The 16379-nt window shown below is 38.6% G+C and overlaps 1 long non-coding RNA gene across 1 annotated transcript in view; it reads left to right on the forward strand.

Annotated features, from left to right (window-relative positions):
- Nucleotides 1-16379, forward strand: part of LOC125173640 (uncharacterized) — a 65154-nt gene that overhangs the window by 19705 nt on the left and 29070 nt on the right. The window lies entirely within an intron of this gene.

Genomic DNA, 16379 nt, shown 5'->3' on the forward strand with positions numbered 1-16379 from the left:
AGATTTTACTGGCTCCTCTTTTCCACATTATCAATTGTGGTTTTTTGTTTGTTTTTTTTTTTTTTGTTAAGACACAATGTACCTTTAAAAACAATTAAAAAATAATATAGAGCCCTGGAATTTGATGTAGAATTGGGTATTTGTGACAAGAGCACTGGTTTTCCTGTAATAAGGAAAGCAAACCCAACCAGGAAAAGAGGCAGATGTGTTTCTTTGCAACATTGCAGGCATATGAAATTATACAGATCTCACTGAAAACTAGGAATGATACAACTTGAAAATTTAACCAAAATTATTTTTTATCAGTGAACAAAGTCCATTGTGAAGCACTGTATGTATTTTTTCAGATCTCTTTCTTTTCCTGAAGTCACATTTGTAGTTTCTGGTAGAGGGACATAATTGGGGAAAATTAAATACATAAAAAGATGAAATTTAAAAGTATAAAATTCTGCCTTTCTGATAAATTTTATGTTCCCTGTTTCCTTGATTTAAAGAGGACGTTCTAATATTACCCTTACAGGGGACACATTTTTATATACATGTTATTTTTGTTTAGAAATTGTGAGCTAGTGAAGAGTGAAAATGACCTTGGCTATTGTACTTACTTATTGATAGAAATAATAGCCTTTTTATATCTGAATTCAAATGTCTTCTCTACTAATCATGCAACTTCCATACATTTCAAAGAGATTTGGGTTGCATGAAAACAGGAGGCTGGAGCTTCCTATGTGCCCCCGTGTTTGTGTTCATACAGAATATTTATGCAATATTCCAACTTGGCTATAATCTATAATTCCTGGCTATTATTTCAGTTGCAACTATAATTTTTAGATTAATGGTTATAATTTTGGTAGGGAATACATGAAAAGTTATATGTTCATGCTTGAAAGGAGGATCATTAAATATTCATTATTACCACTCAAATTAGTTGTCATGCTCTATAAAACAGTTACCCGTTATCATTTCACTAGTTTAGATTCTGCAGTAAGTGAACAGCAATATATGGCTCATATCAGTAGAGGAATTTTTGTTGGGGAACAGAGAGAGAAATGATTTTAAAACACATTTGACATATTTATGTTGACAAATTATATAAAGAATTACTGCTTTGTCAATAAATATGTTTGTATGTTAGAATAGGATTATGGCTGGATTTACTTCTAGCTGTTTAATTACTCTATGATTGTGAAAAAACAGTGCTTCTTCAAATGGTTATAAGGGGAAAAAATTAAAATACAAAGGTTGGGATATTTTAGTATTTTGCAGATGCTTAAACTTGCCATAAAAAAGCACTTTTCATTTTTGTAAGCAGGCATTGAAATCTTGCTTTTTCAGCAAAGCTAGATTGTATAGTTTGTTACTTTTCTCTATCTGGTAACAAATCTATTCTTAAAAAAAGAAAAAAGTAAAACAAGAGATCGATTTTTATAAATGTGGTGGGGGAGCATATGTGGAGATGTCTCCTTAGCCTGTTTTAGAAGCATGTAAAGTGAAAATAAAAATAAATACATTTTAGTGTAAAAATATTTTGCTTTTTGTTTCCACATACCTTGATATGCCTATTCAGTTATGCGAAGACATTGGGGATAGCCAGATGCTCTTTTTTTTTTTTTTATCATCACATACAGGGATCATTCCATACTCCTCAGTATGAATTTAAATTTTTTTTTCCATAGAATACCCCCCATAAATTTGATTCCGATTGCATGTAACTTTAGAACGTTCTGTCTTAAAGAGTCAAATTGTAGCTGATGAACACATTTTGCATTTTTCCACATTGCATCTGGACTCTTCATAATGATGGTTTATTTTATTTTATTTTTTCTGCACAGAGGAGAGAAAAAAATATATAGGTCTATGAATCAATCTAGATAATGGGGAAGGCTGAATGTAATAAATAATACAGTAACAACCCTAAACTAATGAGCTGTTGCTAAGGTACATTTCATAGGCTCATCCTCTATATAAAAAGTCACTAATAACCCCTTGGTGTAATCAGATGATAAAGCTTTGCCATAAGGCAACACCTGTGCAATTAGAACTGCAGATTCTTTTGCACGTTTCATTAATTTCAGGATTTTGTAAAGGCACAATGACTACACTAATAATCTAGTCTACTTGACTCCATGTCTACCGGAAACAAAGTGTCTAATTAGATAAAGGTAATTAATTAGAGATAAATGGAGCTAATCAGGCTCAGTTAACACTAATTCTCTGAATTAAGACATTTTGGGACACCTACTATCCCGCTGATTTTGATATTTTGCATTAAAAATAGGTTTTAGAGGAGTCAGAAAATACTGGCATTTGAGAATTGAGCAGTCTTTTGATGGCATATTTAGGCATCTGAAGCTAAAGGAGAGCTTTCTTTCATATTGTGCTATTTCACCACCTTTCTCTTGCAGCTTAAAGAATTCACTTTGTAGTTATTCCAATCCGTGCTAGTCTCCATATAAATTTTAATAGCTTTTGCTATCATTTTTATTATCTGTCTAGCCCACCAATGGAAGAAAATCACAAGTTGTTCTCTCTTAAATAAAGAATTAACATGTTACATTAAGGAAATGTCAAGACTCATCAGCCTATATCCTAAAATTCTGGTCCTTTAAAGAGAACAAACACCTATAATTCTGATTCTTTTAAAGAGAACAGACCTCTGCTTTGCAGTGTTGGACTGAAAATTTAGTGGTGTGGGGGAAAGCTTTGAAGTCAGAAGACCTGAATTCAAATTTCCACTCTTTCTTAGTAAATGAATGATCTTAGAAAAATGCTTAACTTCTCTGAGTTCCTTTGATTATGAAATGGAAATGATAGTGATGCTAACTTTACAGGGTGGTTGTGAACATTGAGTGAGGCAACTCTGTAAATATTGGTTATTATTACCTGTTCGTAATTGGGATTGAACACATAACCTAGCACCATATCTTACTTGAACTACAAGATTAAGTATCAAAAATGTTCCATTTTTATCTCAACCCCATGATAATTTTGGCGCTACATTTATATATGTAGCAAGGGAGAGACTAAGAATTTTCTCCCAAATAGTCAAATCAGAAAAAAAATCCTGCAAATTCTTCACTTGGAGAATGTGAATTTATCTGCCTTGGTTTTCTACACTGCTATAATTAGCCCTCTTGGCAAGTTGTTCCACAGTCCATAAGGAATGGATCGTTTGCCCCAGAATTGAAATCTTGGGAAGTAGCTTAATATGAAGTAGACATTGAAATCTTTCTTTTATAATTTCTGTAGGATATACCTCTTCCTCTTTCTGTTCTCTGTCCTAACTTATCTGGACTACACATAGATTATCTAATGATCTCTCAACTAATATCCTTGTTTTTATTTCTTTTCTCCTGTAATTCAGTGTCCCCAACTTAACCTTCCTCACCCAACACTTTCCTCATTCTCTGTCCTGTCAAGAACATAAGACTTGTTAAATGAAGACTATCAAATAGGCAATGAGAGCATCTGTGTCTGGTCCACACTATTTATCCAGCCTATCTCCTGCCCTCCCCTGCCAGTGCCTTTTATTCCAGGCAAGCCCGCCTTACTGTTCTTCACCACACTCATCTCTCCTTTAATGCTCTCCCCCTCCCCCAATATGACAGCCACTCTCGTCTTCTTTCAAAACTTATTTTAAATCCTATACTTCCCCTGAGGTCTGCCTTGACAACTCTGGCCTACCAGGAGCCTTCTCATCTCTGAAGGCCCACACCAGCTCTTGGTGGCACCACACTGATGAGATGCCTGAGGTCAGGAACCATAGCTTAGTCTTCCTGTGTGCAAGGCAAACCTTGCTCACCATCCTCTTCCCCCAGACCTTGGCCTTCACACTCATCTGGGGCACCCACAACTATATGACACGTGTGTAACTAATCTGTGAGGTGGGGCTTGGTCTGGTCCTTGGTAGTCAGGTCTAATGACTTCTGTAGTAACCCTGGGCCTCTTTACCCACTGGGGCTGGATTCAACCCTGGGTTGAGACTTCATGTTTAGAGACAATATTACCTTGATGAGACTGCTGTATTTCCTGAGGCTTTGTTTCTGACTTGCAGGATATTGGGCTTTTATGACATGCAATGAGGGAATGTCAGGAAGTGACCATTAGTCTTTCGTGACAGTTAGAATGTTTAGCAAGCAATGATATACCATTCGGCAAACAATTCAGAAAGGTCTGAGCAACATGGGCTGAATTACCCTTCATTAGAGACCTTTAATGAAGTGTTTTTGGTGAATGCTGTCTATGGGAAGTTTTCCTGGAGAGTCCCTACCAGAGAAATTGAAACTTGTATGCATTAGATGTCCAGGTTGACTGATTGCGATTGTTGCAAAAGTGTCCTCAGTTTCTTCCTTTTATATATGTTTCCTTCCTTGTCTCTACGCCCTTTACTAGCACCCTCCCAACACTGACTCTGAGTTTGGCTGTGTGATTTGCTTTGCCATTGAGATAGTAGCAAACATATGACGGAGACTTAAGAAGAACTTGGGTATCAGAGCTTGCTCTCTGGCTGCTTTTGGAACCTTGAGCAGCCCTGTGGATGAGCCCAGGCTAGCTTCCTTGATTGTGACAGACATGTGGTCCAGTATCCCCCTTTCCCCAGACAATAGTCAGCTAACCCCAGAAGTCAAGTGGCCTAACTGACCAGCAGCTAATGACAGAAGCACATGTGGGTCCAGGTGAGAACAGTAGAGTGATACACTAATTTAGAATTGAACTAAATAGTTACTGAATTATACCTTATGTTTTGGGGCTATTCAATATCCAGCAATAGATTACCAATACATTGGTGTAGGCTATCTATTTCACTGCTTAAACTTAGAAGAAATCCAGAAGACATCAAATGTTTGGTCTCTACTCTTGGATGATATTTAAGTAGAAAAGTGATGGTACCTTCGAGAGAAATAAATAAGGAAGTCTGTTCAGCCTTGGGAAATAAAACCAGTTAAGTTTTTGTAATTTTGTGTTGGTACAGATCAAAGTGTGAGAACTTCTAGAGAGGTGATAGGATGGAGTTGAAGATCTATATATAGGGGGTAGCTGAAGTTGTGGAATAGGATGAGAATGCAGATAAAGACTGGTGACAAAACTCAGTGGGATTCCCTCTTTTCATGGCCTTTTAGAAAAAGAGGCAAGGGACAGAAGAAGGGACAGAAGGGCAGGGGGCAGAGGATCATGTAGGAGAAGCTCAGACTGGGGAAAACTGCAAGAAGAATCCAGTGGTCAGCAGAGCTGATTGCTAGAAAAGGCAAGCATGACAGTAATAATGACTAATAATTGAAGTGCAATTTGTAGTTTACAAAGTACACATAACAGCTTATTTCAATCTAGCATTATAGATAGAGTCAGGGTTATTATTGTGGTCATTTTGTACATGACAAAATGGGCACAGAGCCAGCAACGACTTTATAAATATTACCCATTGGATAAGATGGCAAATTCCAAATGTCTTAAAATGGGTTCTATTTTTACTTACAGGAGACCACTAGAAGTGTGATTGAATCTGGCAAGAGGAAAGTCAGCAGCAGCCTTTAACGAGGCAGTTTCAGGAGAGCTAGGGGTAGGGAGGGTGGTAGTTGGGTAGGAGCAAGACTACATGGAGATAATATAAAGGACGTAGGAGGTAAGGAACAGAACACTGTTGAGTGGCAGGAGAATGACTTGATAAGACCTGGAGGGGACACCAGTTTTGAAAGGAGGGTAAGGGTGACCAAAGCAACTTTGTAGATAGGAGGGAGAGGGAGAAGTGGAACATGAAAGCAAGAGAGAAAATAAAAGAATAAAAATGAAATAAAAAATAAAGAGAAAATAAATATATGAGAAAAAAAAATTGAAAAGCAATTCCTGAAGGTATAGATGCCAGTATCTAGAGCACAGGTGAAGAAAGGGCTTAGACTTGAGATGGATAGAGAGGCAGGTGGGAAGGGAAAAAGGAGAGAAATGACAGCAAGAGATTTTGAGCTAGAGAGGAAGGAAAGTAAGTTAGTTCACACCAGAATCTTCAAATTCTGTGATCATTTTCACTCTAAGACGACCAGTTTGCTATCTCATGAAATGCCTGGCATGGATCTACCTCTATAATGACACAATTCGAAAGATTCCTGGAACTGCCTTCATAAAGCATGTTGTCCTTCCTGGGCAGAGGTATTTAATTTTGTGATGGGAAAAAACATTCTTGGGATAAGGACCCTGTGTGACTATTTTGTGTGTGTGTGCACACACACACATTCACACGCGCACACACAACACACACACACACACACACACACACACACACACGGCAAGAAGAAGTACTCTGGGCAAGAGATTAGAAGCCTGGGACCTGGGAGATTGGCTCCAGGGAGCCAGGGGCACCAAAATCAAAGTAGTTATTCACTGCTTTGCCTAGAATGCAGAGTTGTCCTGAGAGGTGGAGCAGATGCCCTCTTGCATGGAGGAGATCCTGATTAAAAAGTAGGTCCTTCTTACCTAGTTCTGGAAATCTACCATCAGGACTTCGTTCCAGTGACTCAAGGCTTCTGCTTACTGCTTCAAGACAGGTAATTCTGGGAGGAGAAATCCACTAAAGCTCAAGGTTTATTAGAATTTTCCTGAGAGCAAGTTTCATTAGATGATGAAGATGAGGACTGATGGGGAAGAACTTGCCTCTGGATGCAAACAGAATATAGAAAGAGAACAGAAATCACCAAGTCTTCTACATTCCTCACATCCTACTGCTCATACAAAAACTGCATGCTTTTCACTTTCTCTCATCTTAATCCCCACCTCCAGCATAATCAACTACTCTCTCAAGGTGCCTGGTACCTTGGTACATTGGTGCTTAATAAATATGTGAATGAATGAATGAATGAATGAATGAACAGCTCCTAACTGGCCTCTTCTTCCAAGTTTGGTCCCCTGCAACCCATTCATCAGCACGCTGCCTTCCTAATGATCCTTCTAAAGCCCTATTTGATCTATTTAAAGTCCTTCATGGCACCTCATTACAGGATCAATTTGGAACTGCTTAGCTTGGAGTACGAGGCTCTTCATGATCCAGTTCCTACAGCCCCTTCCCAATCTGGCATCTCAGAAACCCCATGTGTGCAGGAACCATTGATAAACATCTCCAGACTTGATGCAACTGTATTGAGCTACTTCTAGGTCCATGATCACCTGAGATATTTCACTGTACTTTGCCTGGGTTATTTTTTCTTGGAACACTTTCTACCCCATCCCATGTCCAACTGGTAAATATCTACCTGTATTTTCAGGCTAAATAGTTCCTGTTCAATGAAACGTCCATGAGCTCCTAAGTTGAGGTATCAATCTCTTATACTTGCCCTTCTTGAATCTAGCTCTGTTACAGCACCTGTTACAACTGAATAGCATTTATTTATGGACAGGAGTGTCTCCCCACCAGGTGATCATGTCTCTGGAAAGCAAGACCACTTGCATCTTATTTGTCATTGTATCTTCAAACCAGACATCTATTATTCTCTTAAATGTTTCATTGAGAATTTACGTTGAGACTGCTTAAGGCCAAGTTTCCTTTCTTCTCCCTTTTCCAATAATTGTCCTGATATAGCATTATCTCAATTACTTTCTTTGTAAAACAAGAGCATAACTGTGGGTCTTTTTCAAGATTGCCTAGTAAACATCTGGCCCCAGAGTGAAAGCCCACAGGGGGCCCTTCAGTTCCACCTCTGTCTCTGGAAGTGCCCTTCAACCCCATATCTAGTGCCTCAGAGAGTACAGCAGGCACCTGCATCCTCCCTGCTACAGGGACTGTTGGCCAGGAGGTAGCTTTTGTTTCTCTCATGAGTGTGTTCTGATTTTTATCTGGATCTGGCTTTGGAGGGGCAGGCAGGTGAGGTCCACTGGAAAGATACACAGTAGCTGTGAGGATCCCACCCACAACATAATTTCTGCTTACCCTTGTCTTGGAGGCTTCTTTTGGCTGTTTTCCTGAGATACTTCCAGGTGAGCTTACTTGTGGTGTAAATTTGGTCTATTATCTGGTCCACAATCCAGTGAGTTTACAGACACAACTTTTTTCTAAAGCTGCCCAGCAAGGTGTCCCCAGAATAGAAACTATCCTTAGAGACAGCGGTAAGTTTTTCATTCTCCTGTAGGTTTCCTGAGAAGCCAGTAGTCTAGCTTTGGTGTAACCTGCATATTCCTTTGCCTCTTTAGGAAGCAGTACTCACTCTCCACATTATTCATAGAGGTAGAATCAGCCTTTCAAATGGAAAATTGAAGTAGAACAAATAACAGGGGGAGTGGATGAATGTTGGCAAAACCATTGCCTTCAGCCTTGGAAGATCAAATTCTGAATTCTGTGCCACCAGATAGCTTAATCCTTCTTATACCTGTGAGTGAAGTTACTGAAGGGGACAGATTCATGGCTACCTAATCAAACTGTGTGATAGGAGCCAAAGTCACTGCTTCATGGATGATTTCTACAGAACCCAGTTCTTTCATCCTAGTCTAGTACAGACCTCTACTCCAATGAACAGCATTGGTGTCGACTGACATCAAGGGTGAAGTTATAAAGGCCAGAAAATGCCTGAATCTTGAAAGCTGCCGAGGCAACTGAGTCAAGGCTCCAAACAGTGGATTTGGACTCATGTGACCTTTTGATTTTAATTTTTTTTATCATGTCCTGTCTATTATTGTAGAGGACTTATGATTTAGTTGTCTCCTTTAATTTAGTGAATTTTCCTATCAAGCTATTAGTTATTTAACAAACCAAAAAATGGCAGGAACAAAGGACTGATTTGAAATATTTCTTCCCAGGAAAAATAAATTCTTTTTCTAGCACACTGAAAGAGTTTGCATAAATGCCCTTCTTATAGGCCAGCTGAGCAAGGGAGAGCATTGTGAGAGAAATTTAACTGCGTTGCCATTGCCAAATATTTAATACTTTAAAGAGGAAGTTCTAAAATTTAATAGTTGATTTTATTATTACTCTTTGGATATAATTAACTAGGGATGCACTTTAAACTGCTTTATTCTGGCTATTGAAATGGATTTTATGGTTTACACTGGGGAAAAAAAATTCTGTCAGACCATGGGCCTCTCCCTTGGTGCACATTATTAGAGTCTTTTTAGAGACAAGCAAGCAATTTTGCTGTCATTGGTCTTGTTCAAATAGAGTATGTTTATCTATGCAATACTCTTGGGAAAGGGTGTCAGAAAAGGATCACCAGTTAGCAGCTGACATAGCTCCTGCACACACGTCGAAAAAGCTCCTCAAATAGCAAATGAACACATATATTTCATTTTTTATGTGGCTGATAAAATGTTATATCATTAAGTCAAAAGAACATATTTGTTCCATCCAACTTGAGTTTAGAACTAGCTCTCACTTCTAATACAAATGAGGGCCCTGCGGCTCCACAGAGCATGCTCTGCAGAAACCAAACAGCCGTTCAGGACTTGAGGGAAAGCAGGTCTCTACACATTGAATATCAACTCTTTAATGGGCTGTTGGCATATTCTTGATCTGTTCCCAGATATTTAAATGCCAAGTGGGCTTCAGAGAAATCTAAGTCTTTCTGAATGTTTAGTTTAACCTGTGTATTATTTTATCTCAGATACTAATTTCTCATCTCTTTGCTCTACCAAATCAAAGCATCCATTTACTCATTTATTCCATAAATAAATACTGAACAATAAACAACAAATATGCAGCAAGTACTAACCTGGGCTTTTGCCAAACTGGGCTTTTGCAAAAAAAAAAAAAAAAATGTACAAAACAAATAAAGTGCTTGCCTTCAAGGAACTTACAGCCTGGTGAGGATGATAAATGAACAGGCAGAAAATCTAATCACAAATCAGAAATGCTATGAAGAGGGGCGCCTGGCTGGCTCAGTGGGTAGAGCACATGACTCTTGATCTCTGGGTCGTGAGTTGGAGCTCCATGCTGGGCGTAGAGATCACTTAAGGAAATTAAAACAAAAAAAGTGCTATGAAGAAAGAGATTTAGTGCTGAAGTGAGAGCACTGAGGCCTCTGTTTTCTCATGTGTCAACTGTAAATAGTGAGACCTACTTTACAGAATTTAGGGATTAAATGAAACAAAACAATGTAGATAACATTTCTTAATGCAGTGTTCAGTATAAGGCAAGAGATCAGTCAAATAGTCGAATACATAGATAAGATCCATGGTGTATGTGCTGGAAAGATACACAGCTGCAGGGCTGAAATTCAGCCTTCACATTTTGAAGTGATGTCACAGAGAATAGGGACTAGTCATTCTTGCCATTTATTTGTGAGCATAAGCATGCCAGTTTACTAGTTAGTTTCTCCTAAAGTATTCACCTGATGTTTTGCTTATAAATTCTTCCATCTCCTTTGAATGGCATAGCTGTCCTTGGGGCCTTTTCAAGGAACCTTTCACAGTGGAAACTCTCCTTCCCACTTCAATGGTTTTGAAAGTTTGGATTCTACTGTAAAGCATCTGGGTCCTAGGGTTCTTTTTCATCTCTTGAGACCTAGGGAAATCCTGGATCTGGGACATCCCACTTACTAGAGATGTAATAAACACTTGCTATGTGCCCAAATTTAATTTAATCCTTAAACGGTCTTGTGAGGTGGGTGTTGTCAACTTGCATTTTTTAAGCGTGAAGAAACAGAAGCTCAAGGAGGTTAAGTAGCTCACCCAGGGTTATACAATTAAAAAGAGACCTTGAATTTGTACTTATCTCAGGGCACTTGGGTGACTCAGTCAGTTAGGCATCCAACTTCGGCTCAGGTCATGATCTTGTGGTTCATGGGTTCTAGCCCTGTGTTGGGCCGTGTGCTGACAGCTGGAGCCTAGAGCCTGCTTCAGGTAATGTGTCTCTGTCTCTCTCTGCCCCTCTCCTGCTCATGCTCTGACACACACACACACACACACACACACTCTCTCTCTCTCTCTCTCTCTCTCTCTCTCTCTCTCTCTCTCTCTCAAAAATAAATAAACAAAAAAAATTGTACTCATCTCGATTATTTTATTGACCCATCTGTTGAGCACCTGCTATGTTCCAGGCCTATCCTGCGGTAGGTAAGTGGTGATGATATACCATTAAAAGAGAGGCAGACAGTTAAATAAGGAACGAGAAGTGTGAGGATGCTGTGAAGGAGGGACACAGAGGAGAGTGGAAAACATGACAGGGGACCTATAGTTGGAAGCTTCTGTGAGGAATACCACTGAGATCCAGAGGGAGAGGTGAGTAAAAGAGTGGGGTGTCTGTGGTCATTGTCTGGAGAAGAGGCTGTCCTAGACAGATGGAACAGCATGTACAAAAGACCTGAGGCAGAAAAGAACATGGTGTGTCTTCAAGAAACTGCAAAAAGGCAGTTGTGCCTGGAATTTAAAGACCAAGGGGGATTGACATTAAGACAAGATGTTGAGAAAGGTTATGAGCCAAATCACATAGGACCTAGTTGGCTTTGTTAGGGATATGGATTTTATCCTAATCTCAATAAGAAGTCATTAAAGGACTTTAAGCTGGGAAATGATTTAATCACATTTGAATTTTTTTTTTTTAAGATACTGCTGACTACTTGAGAATGGAGTGGGAAGAGGGACAACTGAGGAAGCAGGAAGACGAATCAGAAGGCTATCACGATAGTCTAGATAGTAAATAATGGAGGTTTGAATCAGGATGGTGTGGAGGGGATGGAGAGAAGTGAATGTATTCTAGAGATATTTAGGAGGCAAACTTTTTGATTAAATCATTTGGAATGCTTTCAATTGCAATAGAATACTGAGTAATAGAAACTAACTTGAAAAGTAGTGGGGAGGGGTGCTTGGGTGGCTCAGTTGGTTAAGCATCTGACTCTTAATCTCAGCTCAGGTCATGATCTCATGGTTCGTGAGATTGAGCCCTGCATTTGGTCTTGCACTGATAGTGCGGAACTTGCTTGGGATTCTCTCTCTCTACCCCTTTCCCACTCATGTTCGTGTGTGCTCTGTCTCTCAAAATAAATAAATAAACTTAAAATAACTTTAAAGAGGTAGAGGGAATATATTGGTTTGTGTAACTGCACTATGTGGAAATAGGGCTGGGTTCAGGTAAAGCTCAATGAAGTCTCTAGGGGACTGGTTTCTGTTGGACTGTTTTACCTTCTGCCATATATGCTTTATCAAAAGTGGACTACTATCATGCTCTCAGGGTGGCTGCCAGTGTCTCCAAGACTGTTCTTTCTTTATATCCTGTTTTAAAAAGAGAGTATCTTCAGTACAGTGTTCTCAGCAAAAGCCTCAAGTCTCACTCTGATTGGACTACCTTAAGTCTCATGCCCATTTGTGAACCAGTTATTGAGGCTAGGAAGATAGAACATTCTGAACGACTAAACCTAAGCCGTAAGCTTTGAAACTAGAGCTGGAGGGTCAGCCTTCCTTGAAACCACATGGTTCACCAATGGAAATGGATATTGTTGAGAAAGGATGAGGGAGGAATATATGCTGGACCCAGCAAAAGTCTTCTCTGTTAATGGATTGGAAGCCAGGGTTTAGGGAGACATGGGTCCAAGGTGGTCTCTTCTGGTGGTTTTGCTCATGGAGGTGGGGAGCAAGAGAAGCAGGTATATGGAAGAAATTGAAGAGTTCGGCTGTGTTTGCAGGGCCCGTGAGACATCCAAAGGGGAATGTCAGCTAGGCAGTTGGATGTTCCAGCCTGAAGCTTAGAGGTCTTGGCTGAAGCCAGAGATTTGTGTGTTGTTGACTTACCTGATCCCAAAACTTGTGCTTTTAATCAGAAATATTTTATATTATTTTTACATTATTTTGTATTATTTTTACATATTTTACATTATTTTTAAGTCTCTTCAATTGTCACAGTAACTTTCGGTGGCCAGGGAGCATTTAATCACAAAATGGTTATATATATCTCACATATATTCTTTTAATGCTTCCAACTGTTGCTTTCCTATTTTATAGATGGGAAAACTGAGGCATAAAAAGGTCACATCTAAGCTCATAGAGCTAATGAAGAGTGGCACTGGGATTTGAACCAAGAAAATCTGACTCCAGACCTTATTCTTAATCTCTGTTCATACTATTTTGCTCTCAAAAGGAGGAGAATGGCTAAGGTGGTCACAGAATCAGTTTCTTACACAGAGCATAATGGTTGCTCTGATTAATTTTCAGTTCTCCCTGGGATGCTGGTCTTTGGGTCTGAACCGCTTTTGAGACAGCACAGCCCTAGAGGTGAGCATTCCTGTTTGTAGTGATCATATTGGACATCAGCGTGGCAAGTGGGGAAAAGAACTGTCATAGCTGGAGACATGAAACAGCTGAGCAAACCAAATGACACAGGCAACCACAAGTGGTTTTAGTACCTCTACAAGCTTCACTGGCCCCATTCTTGGTAAATCCTCATCTTTCTTAAGCCACTTTTGACAACATGGCAGAGCTGGGAAAGGCTGGTGAGGGTGTTTACTTCTATGACTTTTTCCTTAAGCAAAGGAGTCCAAATGAGGACAAATACTAATTGTCCCCATTAGTATGGATAATTAAGAGCTAAGGATAAACCCTCTTTTGTTAAAATACTTTTTTTCCACTGAAGTATAATATCCATAGCTTTTTCTTCCCCTCAATGAATGATATAAACAAGCAGGGGGAAAACAACCCTACACCATATATTAAATAAGCAAACCTCTGAACTACCCACATTATTTAGTAAAAGGATTTTTTTCCCCCTGAATCAGATGTTGATTATAATGGTCAAAATAATCCTTGGCACTTTCTCTAAGCTTGCTCATTATCATTCAATATGTTCAACAGAATTATTAAATTTAAAATAATATGGTGCACCTGGTTGAGATGACAGTGAGAGATTTGGCTTACTGTCTCTTCGTTAAGGATGAATTCAGCCCAAGGGTGTACTATGAACTTGGCAAATAGCATTATAATAGTGAGAGAATATTGCCTATTGGGTAGCAGGAGTTGATGATTAAATTTAAGTGTGTACTGTCCACATAAAACAAATAATGCTCTTTTTTTTTTTTAACTTTTACTGTGAACATTCATCACTGGTGCCGAAGATGCACAGTTGCTAATTATTGTGTTTTTAACTTGTAATATACTGTAAATTTTGTATAATACTACTGTGACCTTATACAGAATAAAAAAGATGACAGGAGGCCTATAATTATTGTATGGGAAAGAAATGCCTATAATTATCTACTATTTTTAGGACCTGCATGCATGGCCTCTTAATTTACATAAGCTTTAGACATTCACACATTTTCTGTCTTTGCTTGTGGATGATAAATTTTGCTCAAATGAAATCAGAAGACATACTGTTAGATGAGGAGTTAGCCAACTGGGAGCTTGATTACAATGAACAACACAAGCTTTGGTGCCAGCTAAAAAGGGAGCATTTATTTGGATGGGATTTATTTAAGGCAAGATTCAAAACATTAAAAAAAAAAACCCTCCATATTACTATATTGGGGCCTGATAACGTGTGATTATTTTTTAGAGAATTGGTTAGATTATCTTGTGGAAAAGCATTAACCTAACAAAGAGAAAACCTCTAGGATATTTATCACATGGAGGGTGATTATGACAGCATGTTCTTATTAGAGATGAATATTTTGTGCTCATTAAGGTTACCCCCTTGAGTGCTCAAAGATGCAAAGTGCATTGTAGTGAAGTACTATAGTTCTATTGTCCTGTGAGCACTTTCTGTTGGCTGGGGGGTTTTATTCCAAATTAAGGAGCCTTTCTAAAAGACCCAGCCCTGGCAGGGCCTCTGTCAGAGCCGCTGGGCAAATCAAAGAGACTGGGAGATTTTTAATTCAAACACTCCAGGTATATATCTACAAGAATCAAGAGTGATATCAAGAACCCTCTGGTCTCCTAGTATGGGATAGCAGGTGGGAAGGGCATGGATTGACTTGGTCCCTGAAGAGCCTACAGGTGAGCCCCACTTAAAGGAAATGCAATACACAAGATTCTAAACTGAAACTATAGGCAAACTTAAACTCTCCACTTTATAGAAGGGTCACTATAAAAATAGTTAAAAGTGACTTCCCCAAAGGTAGTACGTTTTTCTGAAGCAAATTATATATGACTGTTTTTGTTTTGCTTTTTAGAAAATGATTATTACTTTTTAAAAATGTTTATTTTTGAGAGAGAGAGAGCACAAGCAGGGGAAGGGCAGAGAGAGAGGGAGACACAGAATCTGAAGCAGGCTCCAGGCTCTGAGCTGTCAGCACAGAGGCTGACATGGGGCTCAAACCCACTAACCGTGAGATCATGACCTGAGCTGAAGTTGAATGCTTAACTGACTGAGGCATCCAGGTGCCCTGTGAAAGTGGTCATTAGTTTTATTAGCTTACTGGAAATTACACATAGGCAATCACAATTTAAAAGGTTATATACAAGAAAAAAAAAAGGTTACATACAACTGTTGAAAGATACTCAAAGAAAAACATAACTTAACCCAGCCCCACTCTTCCCCCATATTTTTAAATCTAAGGCATGACATCTAACATACTTAAAATCTAAAGCAAGTTAAGAGTTTTGGTTGGTTTGTTGGTTTACCGGGATTTTTAATGACCATGTGATGGATAATTCTAAATGACCAGGAGATGGCAGGATGTTTAGATATACATAGTGTCCAAGGGCTCAGAACCCATACACCCCTGGACTAGTCAAATCTTTGGTTTTTGCAATATTTGTCTTTAAAAAATAAGGACACTTAAAAGAAAAACATAATCACAGTACTATTGTTGTATGTAAAAATACTTGACAATTCCTTTGTCAAGGCAGAGTTCAGATCTCATGTCTCTAGTTGTCTTGTAGTTTTTCTGCATTTGGTTTGTTATTTGTTTTTGCTTTTTACATTTCATTTGTTTGAATCAGGATCCAAAGAAGGTTCACCTATTGCTCTGGTAATATATCTCTTGAGTCTGTTAATCTATCAGCTTCTCTTTCCACTCTTTTTTTTTTTTCTCCCTTGTAATTTATTTGTTATAGAAATCTGTTCATTTGTGCTGGAGAGTTTCTCTCATATGCTGACATTATTAATTGAATCCTTGTATCCATTTGCTATATTCCCCTGTCCCCTGTATTTCTTGTTAGACATTGGTTAGGTCTAAAAGTTCATTTAAATTCAGATCTGGATTTTTGACAAGACTCTTTCATGGGTAGTGTTGTGTTCTTTTATCAGGAGGCCCATAATGTCTCTCTTTTTTGTGATGTTGGCAACTGTTGACTATCATAGCTTAAATCCATTATTTTATTGAGAATTACAAAATGTGATAATTCAATCATTTCATTTCCGTGTTTAATCTAAATTACTTCTATAGTTTCATTAACTGTTTGGTTACCTAGAGTATGACTGCTTTGACCAAAATTCCATTTGCAGATGTCTGTTTCTTTTGGTAAAATACTTTGTATTT

This window comes from Prionailurus viverrinus, chromosome C1 (assembly GCF_022837055.1).
Source record: "Prionailurus viverrinus isolate Anna chromosome C1, UM_Priviv_1.0, whole genome shotgun sequence".
Classification (NCBI taxonomy): Eukaryota; Metazoa; Chordata; class Mammalia; order Carnivora; family Felidae; genus Prionailurus; species Prionailurus viverrinus.